This window comes from Macaca fascicularis, chromosome 4, assembly GCF_037993035.2.
Source record: "Macaca fascicularis isolate 582-1 chromosome 4, T2T-MFA8v1.1".
Classification (NCBI taxonomy): Eukaryota; Metazoa; Chordata; class Mammalia; order Primates; family Cercopithecidae; genus Macaca; species Macaca fascicularis.
In genome coordinates, this window is record NC_088378.1 from 84,011,920 (window position 1) to 84,034,990 (window position 23,071).

Sequence of the window (23,071 nt, forward strand, 5' to 3'; positions counted from 1 at the left end):
CCTACAAGCCAGAAGAGAGTGGGGGCCAATATTCAACATTCTTAAAGAAAAGAATTTTCAACCCAGAATTTCATATCCAGCCAAACTAAGATTCATAGGTGAAGGAGAAATAAATTTCTTTACAGACAAGCAAATACTGAGGGATTTTTGTCACCACGAGGCCTGCCTTAAAAGAGCTCCTGAAGGAAGCACTAAATATGGAAAGTAAAAACCGGTACCAATGACTGCAAAAATATACCAAAATGTCAACACCAACAACTATATGAAAAAAACTGAATCAACTAATGGGCAAAATAACCAGCTAGCATTATAATGACAGGATCAAATTCACACAACAATATTACCTTAAATGTAAATGGACTAAAAGCCCCAATTAAAAGACACAGACTGGCAAATTGGATAAAGAGTCAAGACCCCTTAGTGTGCTGTATTTAGGAGACCGATCTCACATGCAAAGACACAACGAGGCTCAAAATAAAGGGATGGAGGAAGATTTACTAAGCAAATGGACAGCAAAAAAAAAGCAGGTGTTGCAAACCTATTCTCTGATAAAACAGACTTCATGCCAACAAAGATCAAAAAGACAAAGAGGGGCATTACATAATGGTAAAGGGATCAATGCAACAAGAAGAGCTAACTATCCTACATATATATGCACCCAATACAGGAGCACCCAAATTCATAAAGCAAGTTCTTAGAGACCTACAAAGAGACTTAAACTCCCACACAATAATAGTGGGAGACTTTAACACCCCACTATCAGTATTAGACAGATCAACGAGACAGAAAATTAACAAGGGTATTCAGGACTTGAACTCAGCTCTCTGGTCCAAGCAGACCTAATAGACCTCTACAGAACTCTCCGCCACAAATAAACAGAACATACCTTCTTCTCAGCACCATGTGGTGCTGGGCACTTATCCTAAAACTTATTTTATGTAGTCAGTTTTAGAATAAAACTGTAAGTATAACATTCCTCAGCAATGCAAAAGAATGTAAATTATAACAAACAGTCTTTCAGACCACAGTGTAATCAAATTAGAACTCAGGATTAAGAAACTCACTCAAAACCACATAATTACATGGCAACTGAACAACCTGCTCCTGAATGATTATGGGGTAAATAATGAAAGTAAGGCCGAAATAAGTAAGTTCTTTGAAACCAATGAGAACAAAGACACAACGTGCCAGAATCTCTGGGACACAGCTAACAGTGTTTAGAGGAAATTTTATAGCACTAAATGCCCACAGGAGAAAGCGGGAAAAATCTAAAATCAACACCCTAACATTGCAATTAAAAGAACTAGAGAAGCAACAGCAAACAGATTCAAAAGCTAGCAGAAGACAAGAAATAACTATGATCAGAGCAGAACTGAAGGATATAGAGACACAAGAAACCCTTCAAAACATCAGTGAATCCAGGAGTTGGTTTTTTGAAAAGATTAACAAAATAGATAGACCACTAGCCAGAATAATAAAGAAGAAACGTTAGAAGAATCAAATAGACACAATAAAAAATGATAAAGGGGATATCACCACTAACCCCACAGAAATACAAACTACCATCAGAGAATACTACAAACACCTCTATGCAAATAAACTAGAAAATATATAAGAAATGAATAAATTCCTGGACACACACACCCTCCAAAAGCTAAACCAGGGAGAAGTCAAATCCCTAAATAGACCAATAACAAGTTCTGAAATTGAGGCAGTAACTAATAGCCTACCAACCAAAAAAAGCGCAGGACCAGACAAATTCACAGCCAAATTCTACTAGACGTAGAAAGAGGAGCTGGTACCATTCCTCTGAAACTATTTCAAACAACAGAAAAAGAGGGACTCTTCCCTAACTCATTTTATGAGGCCAGCATCATCCAGATACCAAAACCTGGCAGAGACACAACAACAAATTTCAGGTCAATAATCCTGAGGAACATCGATGTGAAAATCCTCAATAAAATACAGGCAAAACAAATCCAGCAGCACATTAAAAAGCTTATCCACCACAATCAAGTCGGATTCATTCCTAGGATGCAAGGCTGGCTCAACATATGCAAATCAATAAATATAATCCATCACATAAACAGAACCAATGTCAAAAAATCACATAATTATCTCAATAGATACAGAAAAGGCGTTCATAAAATTCAACACTCCTTCACTAAAAACACTCAATAAAATAGGTATTGAGGGAACATATCTCAAAATAATAAGAGCTATTTATAAAAACCAATAGGCAATATCATACTGAATGGGCAAAAGGTGGAAGCACTCCCTTTGAAAACTGGCACAGGACAACGATGCCGCTCTCATCACTCCTATTCAACACAGTATTGGAAGTTCTGGCCAGGGCAATGAGGCAAGAGAAAGAAATAAAGGGCATTGGAATAGGAAGAGAGAAAGTCAAATTGTCTCTGTTTGCAGATGACGTGATTGTATATTTAGAAAACCCCATTGTCCCAGTCAAAAAACTCCTTAAGCTGATAAGCAACTTCAGCAAAGTCTCAGGATACAAAATCAATGTGCAAAAATTGCAAGTGTTTCTGTACACAAAAAATAGAAAGTCAAATCATGAGTGAACTCCCATTCACAATTGCTACAAAGAGAATAAAATGCCTAGAAATACAACTTACAAGGGATGTGAAGGACCTCTTCAAGGAAGACTACAAACCACTGCTCAAGGAAATAAGAGAAGACACAAACAAATGAGAAAACATCCAATGCTCATGGATAGAAAGAATCAACATCATGAAAATGGCCATACTACCCAAAGTAATTTATAGATTCAATGTTATTCCCATCTAGCTACCATTGACTTTCTTCACAGAATTAGAAAAGAACCACTTTAAATTTCATATGGAACCAAAAAAAAAAATCATATAGCCAAGACAATCCTAATTAAAAAGAAGAAAGCTGGAGTTATAATGCTACCTGACTTCAAACTATACTACAAGGCTACAGTAACCAAAACAGCATGGTGCCAATACCAAAACAGACATATAGACCAATGAAACAGAACAGAGGTCTGAGAAATAACGCCACACATCTGATTTTTTACAAACCTGACAAAAACAAGCAATTGGGAAAGGATTCCCTATTGAATGAATGGTGTTGTGAAAATTGACTACCCATATGCAGAAAACCGAAACTGGACTCCCTCCTTATACTTTATACAAAAGTTAACCCAAGATGAATTAAAGACTTAAATGTAAGATCTAAAACCATAAAAAAACCTAGAGGAAAACCTAGGCAATACCATTCAGGATATGGGAATGGGCAAACACCTCATGACTAAAACACCAAAAGCAAAAGCCAAAATTGACAAATGGGATTTAATTAAAATAAGAGATACTCCACAGCAAAAGAAACTATTATCAGAGTGAACAGGAAACCTACAGAATGGGAAAAACTTTTGCAATTTATCATCTGACAAAGGGTTAATATCCAGAATCTACAAGGAACTTAAACAAATTGACAAGAAAATAGCAAACAACCCCATCAAAGAGTGGGTGAAGGATATGAACAGACCTATGAACAAAAGAAAGCATTTATACGGCCAACAAATACATGAAAAAAAGCTCATAATCACTGGTCACTAGAGAAATGCAAATAAAACTATAATCAGATACCATCTCATGCCAGTTAGAATGGTGATTATTAAAAAGTCAGGAAACAACAGATGATGCAGAGGATGTGGAGAAATAGTATCACTTTTACACTGTTGGTGGGAGAGTGAATTAGTTCAACCATTTTGGAAGACAGTGTGGCAATTCCTCAAGGATCTAGAACCAGAAATAACACTTGATCCAGCAATCTCATTCCTGGGTACATACCCAGAGGATTATAAATCATTCTACTATAAAGACACATGCACACGTATGTTTATTGTGTCACTGTTCACATTAGTAAACACTTGGAATCAACCCAAATGCCCGTCAATGATAGACTAAAGAAAATGTGGCACATATACATTATGGAAGACTATGCATCCATAAAAAAAGAATGAGTTCATGTCCTTTGCAGGGGCAGGGATGAAGCTGGAAACCATCATTCTCAGCAAACTAACACAGGAACAGAAAACCAAACACCACATGTTCTCACTCATAAGTGGGAGTTGAACAATGAGAATATATGGGCACAGGGAGGGGAACATCACATATAGGGGCCTGCCGGGGGATGGGGGACAAAGGGAGGGATAGCATAAGCATAAATACCTAATGTAGATGACAGGTTGATGGGTGCAGCAAATTATCATGGCACATGTATACCTATATAAGAAAACTGCATGTTCTGCACATGTATGCCAGACCTTAAAGTATAATAAATAAATAAAATAGTTGAATTTTACCCTTTCTCTTACATTACATTCTTGCATATATCTAAGAGCAGAATTATACTGCATTTTACTGATTACTGACAGCAACTTGTTTATTCTTCACTTGAGTATGAATTTCATCATTCTGTCTTATAATATAGATTATAAATATTATTATAATAATTACCATTTTGTCCTAATATTGGTGTCTTTCCTTCAGAATCTAACATTATATCTTATATGTGAGATACAGTATTGTATTAGTCTCCTATCATATTGCTAATAAAGACATACTAAAGACTATAATTTATAAATGAAAGTGGTTTAATTGGTTTACAGTTCAGCACCGCCAGCGAGGCCCCAGGAAACTCACAATCATGGTGGAACATGAAGCAAACACGTCCTTTTTCACATGTCGGCAGCAAGGAGAAGAAGGAGATGTACCGATCGAAGGGAGGAAAAAGTCCCGTATAAAACCATCAGATCTCTTGAGGACTCAGTCACTATCATGATAACAGCATGGAGGTAACTGCCCCCATGATTCAATTACTTCCCACTAGGTCCCTTCCATGACACATGGGGATTATGGGAACTATGATTCAATATGAGATTCTACCAGAGTTACAAAGAGGAGCTAGTACCATTCCTTCTGAAAATATTACAAACAATTGAAAAGGAAGGACTCCTCCCTAACTCATTTTGTGAAGCCAGTATCATACTGACACCAAAACCTAGCAGAGACACAACAAAAAAACATAACTTCAGGCCAACATCCCTAATGAACATTGATGCATAAATCCTCAATAAAAGGCAAACCAAATCCAGCAGCACATCAAAAAACTTATCCACCATCCACTATCCACTATCAAGTCACTTCATTCTGGGATGCAAGGCTGGTTTAACATATGCAAATCAATAAATGTAATTCATCACATAAACAGAACCAAAGACAAAAACCACATGATTATCTCAATAGATGCAGAAAAGGCCTTTGATAAAATTTAACCTCCATTCATGTAAAAAACTCTCAACAAACTAGGTATTGATGGAAATATCTCAAAACAATAAAAGCTATTTATGACAAAGCCACAGTCAATATCAAACTGAATGAGCAAAAGCTGGAAGTATTCGTTTTGAAAACCAGTACAAGACAAGGATGCCCACTCTCACCACTCCTATTCAACATAGTATTGGAAGTTCTGGCAAGGGCAATGAGGCAAGATAAATAAATAACGAGCATTCAAATAGGAAGAGAAGAAGTCAGATTGTCTCTGTTTGCAGACGACATGATGCTATATTTAGAAAACCCTATTGTCTCAGCCAAAAAACTCCTTAAGCTGATAAGCAACTTCAGCAAAGTCTAGAATACAAAATCAATGTGCCAAAATCACAAGCATTATTTCACACCAACAATAGACAAGCAGAGAGTCAAATCATGAATGAACTCCCATTCACAATTGCTACAAAGAGAATAAAATACCTAGGAATCCAACTTTCAAGGGATGTGAAGGACCTCTTCAAGGAGAACTACTACAAACCACTGCTCAAGGAAATAACAGAGGACACAAACATATGAAAAACCATTCCATCCTCATGGATGGGAAGAATCAATATAATAAAAATGGCCACACTGACCAAAGTAATTTATAGATCCAATACTATTCCCGTCAAACTACCATCGACCATCTTCAGATAATTAGGGAAAACTACTTTAAATTTCATATGGAATCAAAGAAGACCCCGTATAGCCCAAGCCATCTTAAAAGGAAAGAAGAAAGCTGGAGTCATCATGCTACCTGACTTCAAACTATACTACAAGGCTACAGTAACCAAAACAGCATGGTACTGGTACCAAAACAGACATATAGACCAATGAAACAGAACAGAGGCCTCAGAAATAACACCACATATCTACAACCATCTGATCTTCAACAAACATGACAAAAACAAGCAATGGGGAAAGGATCTCCTATCAATAAATGTTGCTGGGAAAACTGGCTAGCTATTTGCAGAAAACTAAAACTGGACCCCTTTCTTAAACCTTAAACAAAAAATTAACTCAAGATAGATTAAAGACTTAAATGTAAAACCCAAAACCATAACGACCCTAGAAGAAAACCTAGGCAATACCATTTAGGACATAGGCATTTGCGAAGAATTCATGACAAAAATGCCAAAAGCAATTGCAACAAAAGCCAAAATTGACAAATAGGATCTAATTTAACTAAAGAGCTTCTGCAAAGCAAAAGAAACTATCATCAGAGTGAACAGGCAACCTACAGAATGGGAGAAAATTTTTGCAATCTACCTATCTGACACAGGTCTAATATCCATGATTTACAAGAAACTTAAACAAATTTATGAGAAAAAAAACAAACAACACCATCAAAAAGTAGGCAATGAATACGAACATATGCTTCTCAAAAGAAGACATTTATGTGGCCTACAAACATATGAAAAAAATCTCAACATCACTGATCATTAGAGAAATGCAAATCAATACCACAATGAGATACTACCTCATACCAGTTAGAATGGCGATTATTAAAAAGTCAAGGTACAATAGATGCTGGCAAGGCTGTGGAGAAATAGGAACACTTTTATACTGTGGTGGGAATGTAAAGTAGTTCAACCATTGTGGAAGACAGTATAGTGCTGCCTCAAGGATCTAAAAGCAGAAATACCATTTGTGCCAGCAATTCCATTCCTGGGAATATATTCAAAGGAATATAAATAATTCGACTATTAAGACACATGCACAGGTATGTTTATTGCAGCACTATTTACAATAGCAAAGTCATGGAACGAACCCAAATGTTCATCAATTATATACTGGATAAAGAAAACGTTGTACATACACACCATGGAATACTATACAGCCATAAAAAGGAATGAGATCATGTCCTTTGCAGGGACATGGATAAAGCTGGAAATCATCATCCTCAGCAAACTAACACAGGAACAGGAAACCAAACACCACATATTCTCATTTATAAATGGGAGTTGAACAATGAGAACACGTAGACACAGAGGAGGAGAACAACACACACCAGGGCCTGTTGCAGGGTGGGGGTGAGGGAGGAAATTTAGAAGACAGGTCAATAGATGCAGCACACCACCATGCATACGTATACCTATGTAACAAACCTGCACATTCTGCACATGTATGTTGGAACTTAAAGTAAAATTTAAAAAGAAAAGAAAATACGGCAGGGGCAGGGAGACCTACAGGAGCCAGATCATCATAAACTTTGAATGTCATGCCAGGAAGTTTCACTTTATCTTTAAATAAATGGGGAACTATTGGAAGATTATAGTCAAGGCAAAAACATGAATGAATTGGCATTATACAAGTCTTACTCACTCTAGTTGTGGTGTGGAGAATGAATTGGAGAAGAAAAGGCTGAAGGCATAAAGAGAAGTTGAGGTGCTATAGTAATTCAGGCAAGATGACTGTACCTGGTAGGCTTTCAATAACTGTCAGTTGTATAAACTGGCAATTTTAACAATTTACATCCTTCAAATTCAAGAGTAGAATCTCTGCCATCATTTTATTATTTAGAATTGGCCCATGCTATAGTTGTCTGTTCTTACACATTTAGAATATATCTACCCAGAGCCAGCCATTACTCAATATTTTAATGATGTGATGATATAAGTGGGTAAAATTATAAAATACATTCCTAGCCTTACAGAAGCACATTATTAAGATATCAGACTCATGAAATGAGCTAATAATGAATATAAAAACAAGTAAAATAAAATAATTAATAATAATACATTTTAAAATATTAGATGGATTTCAAAATACCTTTTTAGTGATAAAGAGGTTGTTATAGACTCGAACAGTCAGAGATACTTTAGGTGGACTTACCATAAAGAAATTAAATTGGACTAAATAGAGTGAGCTTTAAAACAGATAGATAGATAGATAGATAGATAGATAGATAGATAGATGATAGATAGAGAGATAGATCGAGAGATAGATCGAGAGATAGAGAGAGAGAGAGCTTCTTAAGTATTAAAGTGAGAGAATTTGATCAGGTGGCCTATACTGCAATTTCAGAGTGAGCTAATATGTTAAGTAACTGCTGCTACCATTGACATTTTTAAGCCAGGCATCATGGTAAAGATAGTTGGGTGTTTCTTGATCAATCATCTTAGTCACTTTAAAATACTAATTATCCCTTGTAAATGTTAATAATATAAGCAATAAAGAACAGATGGCCAAATGATCAGAAAACAGCTGCTGTTTTCCTGTCAAACCCAAAGATGTGAGCAATGTTTCTAAACAAGGGCCCAGCAGAGAAATCGTGGTGATGAAATTTTCTGCTCCAGGCCTCTCCATATGTCTTCTATCTAAAGCTGCTTAAAGGCATTTACAGGTGGTAAGGGCCATAATGGTGTTGATGATCTCCGCTGTATGGAGTGTTCTGAGATAACAGGCAGGTCACCTTCTGCAGGCCTGCCAGGGAACTTGGGGGATAATCTCTTCAAAGCTCAGGATAAGCTCCCCAGCATCATTCAGTTCTCTGCTCTTAGGATCTTGATGAGCTTAGGAATCAAGCTGAAGAGAACACTTAATCTAAATGCACTCTAGTGTTCCACACAAATGGGATCATTGCCATTAACAAAGACAAAAGGAAGATTTTTTCGAACTTACCTAGGATGGCTGTCTCTACCCTTTACACTGCCTGCTCTGACATTTTGATTTCCATCTTCTATATCTTCTTTCTCTCTTCCTCTTATTTACCATCCCCTACCTTACTCCTGTGCCAATTTGAGCAAAGCAGAAGAGAGGGTATATCAAGTTGTTTAGCAATAAATGTATCTGATAATTTTTTGAAAATCTACTGATGTTTCATAACATTTTACATTTATTTCCCATAGATATGCATATTATTTATTTTGAATCATTCATATAAATCCATAAACCAAACTCTCAGTGACCACACATATCTGGCCATTAATATCGTGGAGTTTCTATATATGATTTATTGTGAGCTTGGATGAGTAAGGACTTAGGCACTTATTTGTACTCAAAGGAAAGGCAAAGTTTCAGGTTCTCAGCCACCTCTTGCTGATAGCAGGCACTGAGAGCCTACAGGAGCCCCTTTTAGCTACGTCTGTGTGGACTTGCAGCAACCCTAAACCAAAGCAGTTGGACCCTGGCTCCAAGAAAATGAACTTTCTGGAGCCAGTACAGCGATGTCCAGAGTAAGATCACTTGGCCAAGCGTGGTGGCTCATGCCTATAATCCCAGCACTTTGGGAGGCTGAGGTGGGTGGATCACAAGGTCAGGAGATTGAGACCATCCTGGCCAACATGGTGAAACCCTGTTTCTACTTTAAAATACAAAAATTAGCTGGGTGTGGTGGCACATGCTTGTAATCCCAGCTACTCAGGAGGCTGAGACTGGAGAATCACTTGAACTCAGGAGGTAGGGGTTGCAGTGAGCCAAGATGTGCTACTGCACTCCAGCCTGGTGCCAGAGCAAGACTCTGTCTCAAAAAAAAAAAAAGATCACTTGATGTAAGTTCATACAATCTTAGAAATGTTCTCCATGAGGATGGTAGGGAAAGGGTTGAACAGTTATTCTTGAGCAGGATGTGTCCTTTTCCAGACATAGAAACAGATGAAGATTTGAAGTGAGTTTTGTTTTCACAACAGTGGAAACTTTCCAGCTCCTCTCTCTTCCTCACTGGCCCTCTCCGTGTCAATGTGCATTGTAACTGTTTCAGAGATTGGCTAATTACACACCAAATTTAGTTCCATTTCTTACAGCCTTAGAGTCAAATCACATTTCCCAGTTTCCCATGGAGTTTGGCATGGGCTTGTGCCTGAGTTCTAGGTAATGAAATATGAACAGAAATAATGTAGACTTCTACGCCTGGCTCTTAAAAATCTCCCAGGTGTGATCCTCCTGTTTTCCCCCTTCCAGCTGCTTGATCCAGATAAGCATGCTGACCTTGACAGTCAGGCATTAAAGAAAGAGATACAAATGGAAGAACCCTGGACACCTGGATTGCTTGAATTTATTCTTTGTTAGAGTAGTTCTAGTTAAGTTTGGTTCTTACTCTTACAGTGTGGCTGCTACTCTAGGACATGGCTCCTTACCCTTAAGGCTAGGCCTTCTTAAAGTCTCAACCAAATGCCTGAATCTTCGGTGAGGTCTTTCCACTCCAACTAGGCCAGAACTCCTGTACCTCCCATCATTTCTCAACCTTTGGTAGCTATGTTCAGCTCTCATGCCTGAAGGATCTGCTCTCTGCTAAGGCCCAGAAAGTTTCTCCTATTCATAAGTAATCCAGCACTTGGGCAAAAACCCATAGTAAACTAGTGAACATCCACAAAGACAGCTGACTTCACTCCCAATCCAGACACAAAGCTTTCACTTCCCTGGTGCCACCACCCAGCAAATCTCTATCATTTCAGCAGCCTTGAATTGCAATATCTGCCACTTACAACTCAGTACGATTGTCACTCTACTTGGACTCCACCACACTGCACCAAAATGACCTACTAAATTCTCTGAACATTACTGAAGCATACTAGTCTACATCATTCCCTACTTCTAGGTCACTGTCAGGATTCTCCCAGAGGGACAGAACTAATAGGATAGTGTATACGTAAAAGTGAGCACTTTTGTTTGTTTGTTTGTTTTTTAAGACAGAGTCTTGCTCTGTTGCCCAAGTTGTAGTGGTGAGATCTTGGCTCACTGCAATCTCTGCCTTGCTGGTTCTAGCAATTCCCCTGCCTCAGCCTCCCAAGTAGCTGGGATTACAGGTGCCCACCACCACGCCAGCTATTCTTTATTTTTATTTTTATTTTTATGTTTATTTTTAGTAGAGATGGGGTTTCACCAGGTTGACCAGGCTGGTCCCAAACTCCTGACATCAGGCAATCTGCCCACCTCAGCCTCCCAAAGTGCTGAGATTATAGTTGTGAACCACCACACCCAGCCAAAAGGGAGTTCATTAAGGAACACTGACTCACATGATCACAAGATGAAGTCTCAGGCTGTCTGCAAGCTGAGAAGAAAGGAAGCCAGTAGTGGCTCAATCTAAGTTCCAAAATCTCAAAACTAGGCAAGCCCACAGTGCAACCTTCGGTCTGCGGTCAAAGGCCTGAGAGTCCCTGGCAAACCACTGGTGTAAGACCAAGAGTTCAAAACCCAGAAAACTTGGAATCTGATGTTCCAGGGCAGAAAGTATCCAGCGTGGGAGAAAGATGAAGGCCAGAAGACTCAGCAAGTCTGCTCATTCTACCTTCTTCTGCCTGCTTTTTCTAGCTACACTGGCAGCCAACTGTATGGTGCCCACCCAGATTGAGGGTGGTTCTGCCTCTCCCAGTCCACTGACTCAAATGTTTTGTGTGTGTGTGTGTGTGTGTGTGTGTGTGTGTGTGTGTGTGTGTGTTTTGTTTTGTTTTGTTTTGAGACAGAGTCTTGCTCTTCCGCCCAGGCTGGAGTGCAGTGATGTCGGCTCACTGCAATCTCTGCCTCCCAGGTTCAAGTGATTCTCCTGCCTCAGCCTCCCGAGTAGCTGGGACTACATGTTTGTATTTTTAGTAGAGATGGGGTTTCACCATGTTGGCCAGGTTGGCCTCGAACTCCTGGCTTCATGTGATCCACCAGTCTCGGCCTCCCAAAGTGCTGGGATTACAGACATGAGCCACCACGTCCTGCCCGCTGACTTAAATGTTAATCTCCTCTGGCAGCACTCTCGCAGATATACCCAGGAATGACATTTTGCATCCTTCAATCCAATAAAGTTGACACTTCGTATTAACCATCACAGTCACTAAAAGTAATCCATTTGTATGATTTTAATGCTTTATTTCATTTTTCAAAATACAATCTATACTTTTATAATTGCATGTACATATATTTTGCTGGCAATTTATAAGAATTGCTTCAAAGTGTTTATAACTTCACTAGAAAATAGCAGTTGCTTAAAAATATCTGTTGTTTAAAAGGTGGGAAAAAGTGATATAAACAATATACTCAATTGAAAATTAAAAGAGAGCATCTAAAGATGCTTCCCATAAAATCAGAAACTTCAGTGTCATTTCCGGGAATGAATAACTTTAACATAATGACAAAGGAAAGAGTTATTTCTGACATTCAGAAACTAATAAAGTTCAGAGTAAGATCTGCAAAGTTGATTAAAAAAAAAAAAACATAAAACTGACCATTCTGATTGGAAAAAAAGATTAAACAGTATTATTAATATAAACATGTTTTTGTTGAAGAAATACATTAATATTTTCTTTCAGACCAACTTTGCAATGAACATATATCATTCACCCAATGGAAATTTATTTTTTTTTTAGAAAAAAGGATATGCGATTATACATTCATACTGGAAAACCTTTATACTAAAAACAAAAGAGAAGTAAGATGTAAAAACATAGTATATTAGATTTCTTGAACAAAGTTCTGTAAATACTCTGTTGTCAATTAAAATAAAAAGGTTAGATGTGTAAATAATTATTTAAACACTCTTGTAGGCCATCAGGTTGTCTAGTATACGTTGGGTAAAAAAATTAAACATACTAAGTATCTGATAATTCAAAGAAAACGTATATTGAAAATAAATTACTTAAATTTACGTATAAGGAAGAAGTTAAAAATGCTAAAATTGTCACAAATTTTGTTACCATTTGTTTGTCCCTGCATTCTTACAATAAGCATGGTTCAATTAACTAACAATTTCCCATAAAACCTTTGTTCTTGTGTTGCAGAAATTGAACAAGATATTGGAACTGAAAGGAGGCAGATGAGCAAAGTTTGCATTTTAGGTGTCTTGAAGATTAGTTTGAGAAACTTCAGCTAAATTGTATACTTTTGATGTCTCAGCTTTCAGTCACCTCAGACTCAGCTCTAGTCTAAATGCAAGGACATTGGATACCTCCCTTTCAAAGCTTTTCATTCCTCAAGATGAGGTGTTCAATTTTTTTAAATGTAACATTTCAATTCCCTCATGATCAAATGGTTTTTGAAAAAGAACAGAAGCTTCTGAAACATTATTATAACCAAAAAAAAAAAAGGCAAAAATAACTACAAAAGAATAGACTTATGCTTAACCAAAGCTAAAAGGCAAAAGGACATATTCCGAATAGTCCCATTCAAGGACAAAAACCAACAGAAAAATCTTTCAGCAGGGTCAAAACACTGCAAATAAAAGAAGTGTCCCAAGCTTGCAAGACTAAAAGAGCTAATGGTTATGTAAACCTTATAAGTAACTGGATATAAAGAAATAGAACTACTTAGCAATGGTAATCGGGCGAAGGAAGTATGAGCTAAGATTATCATTGTCCATATGTGTGTGTGTATATATATATCATATATATATATTACATATATATGTTAATAGGGAAACAAAATTTCTAATTTCAGTTAAAACCCAGTAAAATTTATAAGAAACAGTGCTGTCCAAGGTGGTATGTGTGTGTACATATACGCATGTAATATACATACACATGTAACACACAAATGTATATATGCCTAATATTAGTTAATTCCCTACTCATTCATTCATTCCTCATTCATTCATCTAATAGTTTATTCATTTAGCAAATGTTTGCTCTCCTGTGAGCCAAGCACTATGAAAGGCATTGAGAATATCATGATGAATACAACATACATGATCTATTATTCATGGTTTCTAGCAGTCTATTAGGCAAGATGGACAATCTTGAAATAATCAACAAAGTACAATAAATGTTCAGGTAAATAAAATGGGGAATAAACAAAAAGAAAATAGAGTTTTCATGGTTGCAAAAAGAAGATGTTTATGGAAGCATCTTTGGGTCAGTTATGACAGTTTGGTAATTTCTGAGCCTGAGTCCAAGTACGTATTGTATCATAGCTATTAAAAAAAAAAAAAAAACAGTGATTAGCCTGTGGCATCAGATTTTCACTGTCAGAGTGTTATAACTTTTAATCTCTCTATTGAATATAATATGAATTAATTTTAATTAAATAACAGTATTTCTAAGGTATTTAATAAATAAGTGCATATTTCACATGGACATATGTTCAGATATCATTTAAAAAGTTATCTTTAAAGAAATTTTAAAATTACAGTGACAAAGTGGAGTAGTGTCAAACTCTAGTGACCAAGATATATAATATGATTGTCAGACCAAGAATGATAGAAAAAGTTCATCTTGTAAATACTGAAATATAAATTTCAGAGTTGTTGGCAGAAACAGCCCATTAAACAAGTCAACCCCTCAAAATCTGCCTAAGCAATAATTTCCAGTTTTGACAGGCAATTTTGTTTTAGCAAGCCCTCCCAGTGATTCAGTTGTACACTCAAGTTTGAGGAGCACAATATTCTAGGGCCTCAGCTCAGTTTCTCCCATCTTTACCATAAAGTTACTTACCAGTCCCCCTTGTATACTCTACACATTCCTTTGACTTTCAACCTTTTCTCTAAATATGTTAATCTCTTCTGGAGACAGCCCTGTCTGTTTTTTGCTGTGTCTATTTTTCTTTCATCTGAAAGATCCAAGCCTGGGGTATATCTACTACATAAAATCACATTACCCTGAGGTTATCTTCAACATGGACTCATCCTGAACCTGTTTATAGTAGTGAAGATACTGGTCACCAAACATCAAAAAAATACAGTCACCTTACATTGAATAATACATATTTTTTATCTTGCTTAAAAGTATGTAGAAATTCCAGGCCATAAATTAATTCAGGAACTCAAGTTCCTTTCATCTTGTGGGCCCCCTATTCCCAGGACCCTGTCCTCATTTGCAGAGTTGAAGTTGAATGTGGACACCTCTATGTTCCAAATCAAGGGAAAAGAAAATAGAAGAAGTCCAAGGAAAGGGATTTCCTTTTAGACAAGTGACTTAAAAGTTACACTTTCACTTTTTCTCATGTTCAGCTGGCCACAAGGGTGGCTGTTCAGCCATGTGCCCAGGAAGAAGAGAGAAGAGACCTGACTTGGCAATCATTAATCAACACCACACCTACCCACTATGTCCTCTCTAGAAGTCCTCTAAGTGTGTGGCATCTCCCTGGTTATTCACGTTGTGTACTATCTTCTCTTCTCAGACAAATGGCAGCATGACCCTGTCCTAATCAATAAAGTGTTATACTTAATGATCTGTGATTCTTTTGTCTATGACCTCAAATCATCCTTTGATTATTGGTAGAAGCAAAGCCCTCTATAAATACATGCAAGAGGCCTGTCTGCAAGGTATAGAAAAGTAGCAGCAAATTAGAAGGTAGGGTAGCAATGCTTACAGAATCTAAATGTGCCCTTATTTTGTCCACAAGTCATCTTCAATTTAAATATACATAAATTTATATATCTTTTATATATATATATGCATGTATAGAAGTACACAACACACACACACATACAATAGACAGTTCTCAATATGTAATTTGTTTTTCTCACTACAATTAATTTTAAAATCCATTTTTTACAATTCATAAAATATTTCTCCCTAGGCAAAAAATGACTACAATGGGAAAAAACTTCTAGACTATAATGCGAAAGCATCTTCAGTGTGTATATAGGATTTACAGCATTTGTATTCGTGAAGGCAATCACATGTGATATTATAACTAAATATATTCTTTATGAACCCTCACTGGAGATTTTAAAATTTCATTCCCTCTGATATAGTGTTGATATTTGTCCCCACTCAAATCTCATGTTGAAATGTTATCCTCAATGCTGGAGGTGGAGCTTGGTGGGAGGTGTTTGGATCATGGGGCTAGATCCCTCATGAATGGTTTGGGCCATCACCTTAGTGGTAAGTGAGCTCGCTCTGGGTTCACAAGAGCTCTGGTCCTTTAAAAGTGTTTGGCATCCTCCTCTGACACCCCTATTTCTGCTCCTGCCATGTGAGACACACCTGTTCCCACTCTGACTTCTGGAGAAGCTTCCTGAGGCCTCCACAGAAGCAGATGCCACCATGTGTACTATACAGTCTGCAGAACCTTGAGCCAATTAAACTTATTTTATTTATAAATTATCCAGCCTCAGGTATGTCTTTACAGAAATGTGAGAACCACTTAATATACTCTCTTTCCCCCTTCACCAGATAATGTGAATTTGGCAATGCTCAGTCCTCTTACCTCTTGCCTGTCGACCAGTGAGACCAGAGACCAAATCGAAATTGCTGGCATGTCCTTGGTTTTGACTATGGATTCACCTGGACTGCGAGTGTCAGAAGGGTTGAGAATCAGGGATTGCTCTCTATGGAGTGCAAATTAGACGCCCTGTGAGTCAGGGTTTCCTGATAAGGTAATATTCAGGAGAATTTTTTCAGTCTTTATTGACTTCTCATTCATACATCATCTTTCCTTCTTAGATCCCCATGGATTGGTCCATTTATTGATATCTTTTAAAAATTCAACCTATATAGAATCTGCTCTATCCTAGAGGTGAACACATTCAAGTATCGTGATATCTAGAAGACATAGCCCTTTAGAGGATAACAGTAGTGAATCATTGAAGGATGAAATGTTCTTATTCCTCATGCCCTTTACTTTCTCTTTTACACAGTAAGGGCAACGCCTAGATTTAGCATTTTTCTGGTGGGGTCTGAGAGTACTTAGATCAACAGAAGACTACATGCATTGTAAAAATAATTGTACCGGGATTATCTTAGTCATTTTACCATAAGAGTCAGGGTTAAAATAATGCTGACTTAAGTGGGATAAGGTAGGGAAGGGAATAAGAAAGTTACAGTAGTATGTAAGAATGTATTCAACTAAAAGTAGAAAAATTATAAAGCACAATTATAAGAGTACACAAACGTTTTATAAATAAAATATACACGTAAAATCACATCAATATGTTATATTTTAATTTGTATACAAATTCACATTCTTAATATCCAATCCAGTATTTCATTGACATCATCTCCATACATTTACGGTAGCTGGTGGAAAACAGAACAAATATACATACAAAACCATATTGTTCAGGGTGGGGAAAAATGGTGAAAGTAGAAAAAAACTATTTTCTGTTATTTAAAAATTTCAGATGAAAATATTTAATATTCAGTGCATACATTTATATGTAACTTGAACCTCAATTTAGGCAACTTATTTATTAAATTCCACTACTTCTGAGATTTTTATTATTTAATTAGGTTTAAGTGTACTTAATGTGATCTTTTCAAAGGAAATTTCCTAGCAAAAAATAATGGTAAGCAACGTGAAAATGTCCTTACTCAAGAGAATAAAGTACTGCTTTGTGGTATATGTTTGATTACCAGTTGGCATGGAATCCATGTGTTGATACTAAGTAATCCTTTTTGATTCATTAACTTTATTGTTTGAAACATCTACAGGGAAATATAACCCTTATTTAATTTCACATTATTTAAAAACAAACATATTCTAGCTCTTAAAACTTTATCTGTAATTTCTATTTACTAAACAATACCAACATCTTCTTAATCCAGGTTCAGGTGTTAACTCGGGTGCATCAAAATTTTTGATGTTACCTGCATCAAAAATTTTCTGATGGGAACCTGAAAACTGATTTCAGGAGATGACTTTTCAGATCCTCAAATTTCATCTGCTTTTTGTCTAGTAACTTATCTCTGTGAGAAAGTACCACCCTCAATTTATCCTTTCCCACTTCCCCTTTTGCAATTACCCTTCTCTCTGTAATAATGTGAACCCCTTAGTCAGTTGCCATTTTACCATGAATCAAAAACCTTTGAAGTGTCAAACAAAGAAATAATTTGCAGTTCCTTTAGTAGAAGCACCATAAAACCATGCTCCAAATGTTTTTATTAAAAGATGCCTTCTCAATACATTTATCTCTTACGTTTATTATAAACATTTCTTATCTATTTTGCTTTCACCAAGTGTATACTACTACTAATTGTTACAGTAACACAAATGAGCTTTTTAAAAAACACTGACGAGATAACGCTTGCAAGAAATTAATAAACAATTAAATTTTCAATCTACATATTTTTGATACAGAGGAAAATAATAAATGATCCATAATAACATGCAAGCATGGTAAGATATTACTTTAGAAAAAAAACTGTAGAGGAATTAAAATTAAAATGTAACTTCAAGGAGAAAAAGAAAAGATACAAAAATTCCAACTATTTAAGAAGCACTTTTTCATGTATTGTTTAAATGAATAGTGAAAGATACCAAATCAGTCCGATATTTGCATTCCATTCAATGCACTTAAAATAACACATTTAAATTTAAATATTTAGTGCTTTCTGACAATTATACTCTTTAAAATTATCTAAGCTTATAATGAACATTTTAAAATATCAACTTAAAAATATACAGAGTTAAATAATGTTCAACATTCTTTCAGGGATTGCACAAGCAAAACTAGCCTGGCCAACATGGTGAAACCTCATTCCTATTAAAAATACAAAAATTAGCCAGCTGTGGTGGCGGGCACCTGTAACCCCAGCTACTCAGGAGGCTGAGGCAGGAGAACAGCTTGAACCCAGGAGGCAGAGGTTGCAATGAGCCAACATTGCGCCACTGCACTCTAGCCTGGGTGACAGAGTAAGACTTTGTCCAAAAAAATAAAATAAAAGGTTAGCCAGGGGATGTGTGTGTGTGTTTACTGCAAGATAGATTATGAAAACAAATCCAACTAAAAAAAAAGTAAGCGGGAGGTGAACGTATGACAGAATGATAATCTGGAATATTCATTTGTGGGTTCACTCCAATTCTTCTAGCTCTATCCAAGCAGCATCTCCAACTCAAAACACAAAGACCAATTTACCCAGAAGGAAATGTTCGCCCAGAGAACAAATGAACCAGATTCTCATCTTCCAGCCTCAAATAATTATGAGAATGGTATAAACAATATGTTTGAAAAAAGATGCCATCAAGTTTTTTTCTTGGCCCTCCCACCAAGAACAGGAAAATCCTCCACTCTGGAAAGACAACAAGTTTGAAGAGGAGGTGAGTTTTTATACTGTAGGATCCACAAACTCTTTGTCCTACTCAGAGATAACCAAGCACCACGTAGGAACATGATAGAGTTATTTTGAGGTTTAGCAGAATCTGAATTCAGAGTACTATTTCTCTGCTTCTTGAGCTCCACATCACCAAAGCACTCCTTGACAACAAGCGTGTGGGGAGGGGTATAGAGAGGATGGTGTGAAGGGTCCAGGAAGAAAAGGATTAGAGAGAGTACTGCCAATGTCTCTAACTTCTCCTAGATGAAGTAAACAGATAATGAGTTTCCCACCGCCCCCAAAGATGATAAAAAATTTTTTAAAAATAGGTTGGTGCCATTAAAAGTGATAGCAAAAACTGCAAATTTTTTTTTATTTTTTTATTTCCATAGGTTTTTAAGGAAGAGGTGGTGTTTGATTACATAAGCTCTTTAGTGATGATTTGTGAGATTTTGGTGCACCCATCTCCCCAGCAGTATACATTGAACCCAGTTTGTAGCCTTTTATCCCTCACCGGCTTCCCACCCATTCCACCTGAGTCCCCAAAGAACACTGTATCATTATTATGCCTTTGCAATCTCATAGCTTAGCTCCCACTATGAGTGAGATGATATGATGTTTGGTTTTCCATTCCTGAGTTACTTCACTTAGAATAATAGTCTCCAATTCAATCCAGGTTGCTGTGAATGCCATTAATACATTCCTTTTTATGGCTGAGTAGTATTCCATTATATATATATGATAAAATATATATATGATATAATATATAAAATATTATATTATATTATATTATATATTTATTTATATTTATATATATTCTATATATTATATATAATGGAATATATATGTAATGGAATATATATATAATAGAATATATATATGTATATATATGACAGTTTTTTTATCCACTTGTTGATTGATGAACATTTGCGCAGGTAACAATTACTTTTGCACCAGCCTAATCATTAAAGGCTTTCTGGGACTTCCCAAAGGACACCACAGCCAAAATAAAGGCACTCTACAGTAGATTGTGGAGTAAATCATTTCCAGTTGGGATCTAAGGAGGTTTAGCCACCAGTTACAGGAATCAAGATGGGAGTGGAGTCACTATCTGTAGCAAAGGCAGCCTGGAATCCATTTGGATTACAACTGACACACAGGTGTCCTCTACCGCACTCACCCTGCTGCCTCTTGAATATTCTACTAACTGATGTGGGTGTGGAAAATACATATAGGAGACATTCTGATTATGATTGAACTTTAAACCTGAACTGACTGAAAAATAGGTGAATTGGACAGAAAAATCTAGAAAATATCTACATTAAATTGTCTGCCATTTTGCAGACCGAGTTCTAAGAACTGGAAAGTCAAATTGAGTTACTGAAATAAAGCAAGTTATATTTTTGCACATCAGAGTCTGTAACTTGGATATTTATAGCTACCAAACATGAAAGGCCTTGTGTGTCGGACTAGGGAGTTTGGGTTTTATCCTGAAGGCAATAAGAGGCAATTGAAGAATTTCAAATAGAAGAATGAGAGAAACAGATTTGAATTTTATAGAACACATTCTAGCAGCAATGTGGAGAATGGATTGGTGAATTAAAGAACAGAAATGTAGAAAACCAGAGTAAGGGAGCCCAGAAAAGAGACTTTTGACTTAATTACAGAAATAAATAACAGACTATAGGAATAAGGTGTGCTAGCGAGGAGGAAAAGGAGAGGACTCATTTGAGAGTGCTTAAGTGACAGCTATCTCCTCCCAGCTCAATCCATTCAACCTCAGGAGACTGGTCACTGGGGCAAGATTCTGATTACAATGTTAGCAGTAAACCACCCCCCCCACTTAAACCAGTTTGCTGCTCCCATGCTGACCTCCATGGCTCCTAAATTCCTGCACATTAGTTATTATGTTTTGTTTTATTTTATTTTATTTTCACTTCTTAAATGGTGATAAGCTACCACCTATACATATTAATACCATTTTATATACATTACATACATTGACCATATGCAATAGCTAAAGTCTAAATATAAAGCATTTCCGGATTAAAACTGTATAGTGTAAAACAGTATTGGTTGGCTGAGTGCATTTTTCTATTTCTAAGGCCAACCTGCTATTTATATAAAAGCTTAGAATGGTATATGAGTTCAACGCATACTATGAGAACAGAATTCCTTAGTTCAAATCCAAACTGTAGAACTTATTGATCCCACAATTTTGCTGGTCCAAGTCAGTCTGTCTTTAACTGTGTTTATCTGTAAAATGGGGATAACACTAGGACCTTCGTCATTAGATCATGTAAGAAACTTAGCATAGGGCCAGGAACAGAGAAAGCACACAATGAATAATAACAATAGACTCTCTGAGAAATTTGACATTTCTTAAAATGTGTTTACATTTTTAAGTTGTATCTAGCACCAAGGAGTTTCCTCACCAAAATTTGTCTTATCATACTATATATTCAAAGAAGGGGACCTTATATTAAAATCTGTGAGTACAAAAGAGTAAACAGCCACATAATTCACACATTTTTCATTAGTCTGTATGTTGTTTTGGCCATACACATACAGATATCTCTACATCTTTAAACTAATTCTAAAACATTTTACAGAAAGGCAGGGCAAATACTGTCGTCTATATTTTATGTGGTGTTGAGTTTAGATGCAAAGGTTTAATTTACAACAATAATAAAGGGTAGGTAAGAAATAATTCAAATGGAAAGAAGACTCTTGCCAGTTGGGTTATTTCTGCTGAGCAGAATGTTTATTTTTTCATAGAACAAATTAGAAGTTTTCCAGATGGTTTATCTAAAGTATTTTTCTCTCCTCCAGGCAGAGGATAAATTAAAAGTGTTAGGAAAAGGTCATTCCCACCTCTCCAAGAAGCACATTTTCATAATTAAAAGAAGTAAAGTTCAACCACAAATGAAGTGATCTCTACTTAGCATATAAGTTACATTTGTACGTCACAGGTAATTGTTTAATTTGAAGTCTGCTAAAAATATTTTAAAGCTCTTAATCACCTTTTATGGCCTTTTTTTTAATTCAAAGCACGAATCTTTATCATAAGACTAGCAAAAGAATGGGTATGGTGGCTCACGCCTGTAATCCCAGCTCTTTGGGAGGCTGAGGCGGGCAGATCACCTGAAATCAGGAGTTTGAGACCAGCCTGGCCAACATGATGAAACCCCATCTCTACTAAAAATACAAAAGTTATCCAGGCTGGTGACAGGTGCCTGTAATACCAGCTACTTGGGAGGCTGAGGCAGGAGAATCACTTGAACCTGGGGGGCAGAGGTTGCAGCGAGCCAAGATCGCAGATCACACCATTGCACTCCAGCCTAGGCAACAAGAGCGAAACTCCGTCTCAAAAACAAACAAACAAACAAACAAAAACCTAGCACAGGAAATGCATTACACTAATTTCCCAACAGCAACAAATGAAGAATGGTTTTATTCAACTCATTCCTAGCTAAAAATGTATAGGTGGGTGCATGATTTGTCCTATATAACACCTTGTCAGGGTATTATTGCAGGGAAGAGGGGTCCTGTCTCTGGCACCATATTTCACATTAGATAAACAATTTATTTCTAACTTGATCCTCCCAAGATGGTGAAAGAGGAAGAATCTAATATTGAGTTTTGCAGGAGAGATTGTATCACTTGTCAAATTAAGATCGCTACTTTGTGAGACGGAAAATGAATCTTAAAACAAAGCTGAGATTCCAGCAGAAATTCATCTCGATTCTGTAATGGTTTGCAGTTCTACACAATGATATGCTGTGGAAGTTACACAGGAAGCAGGCTGTCCACCTG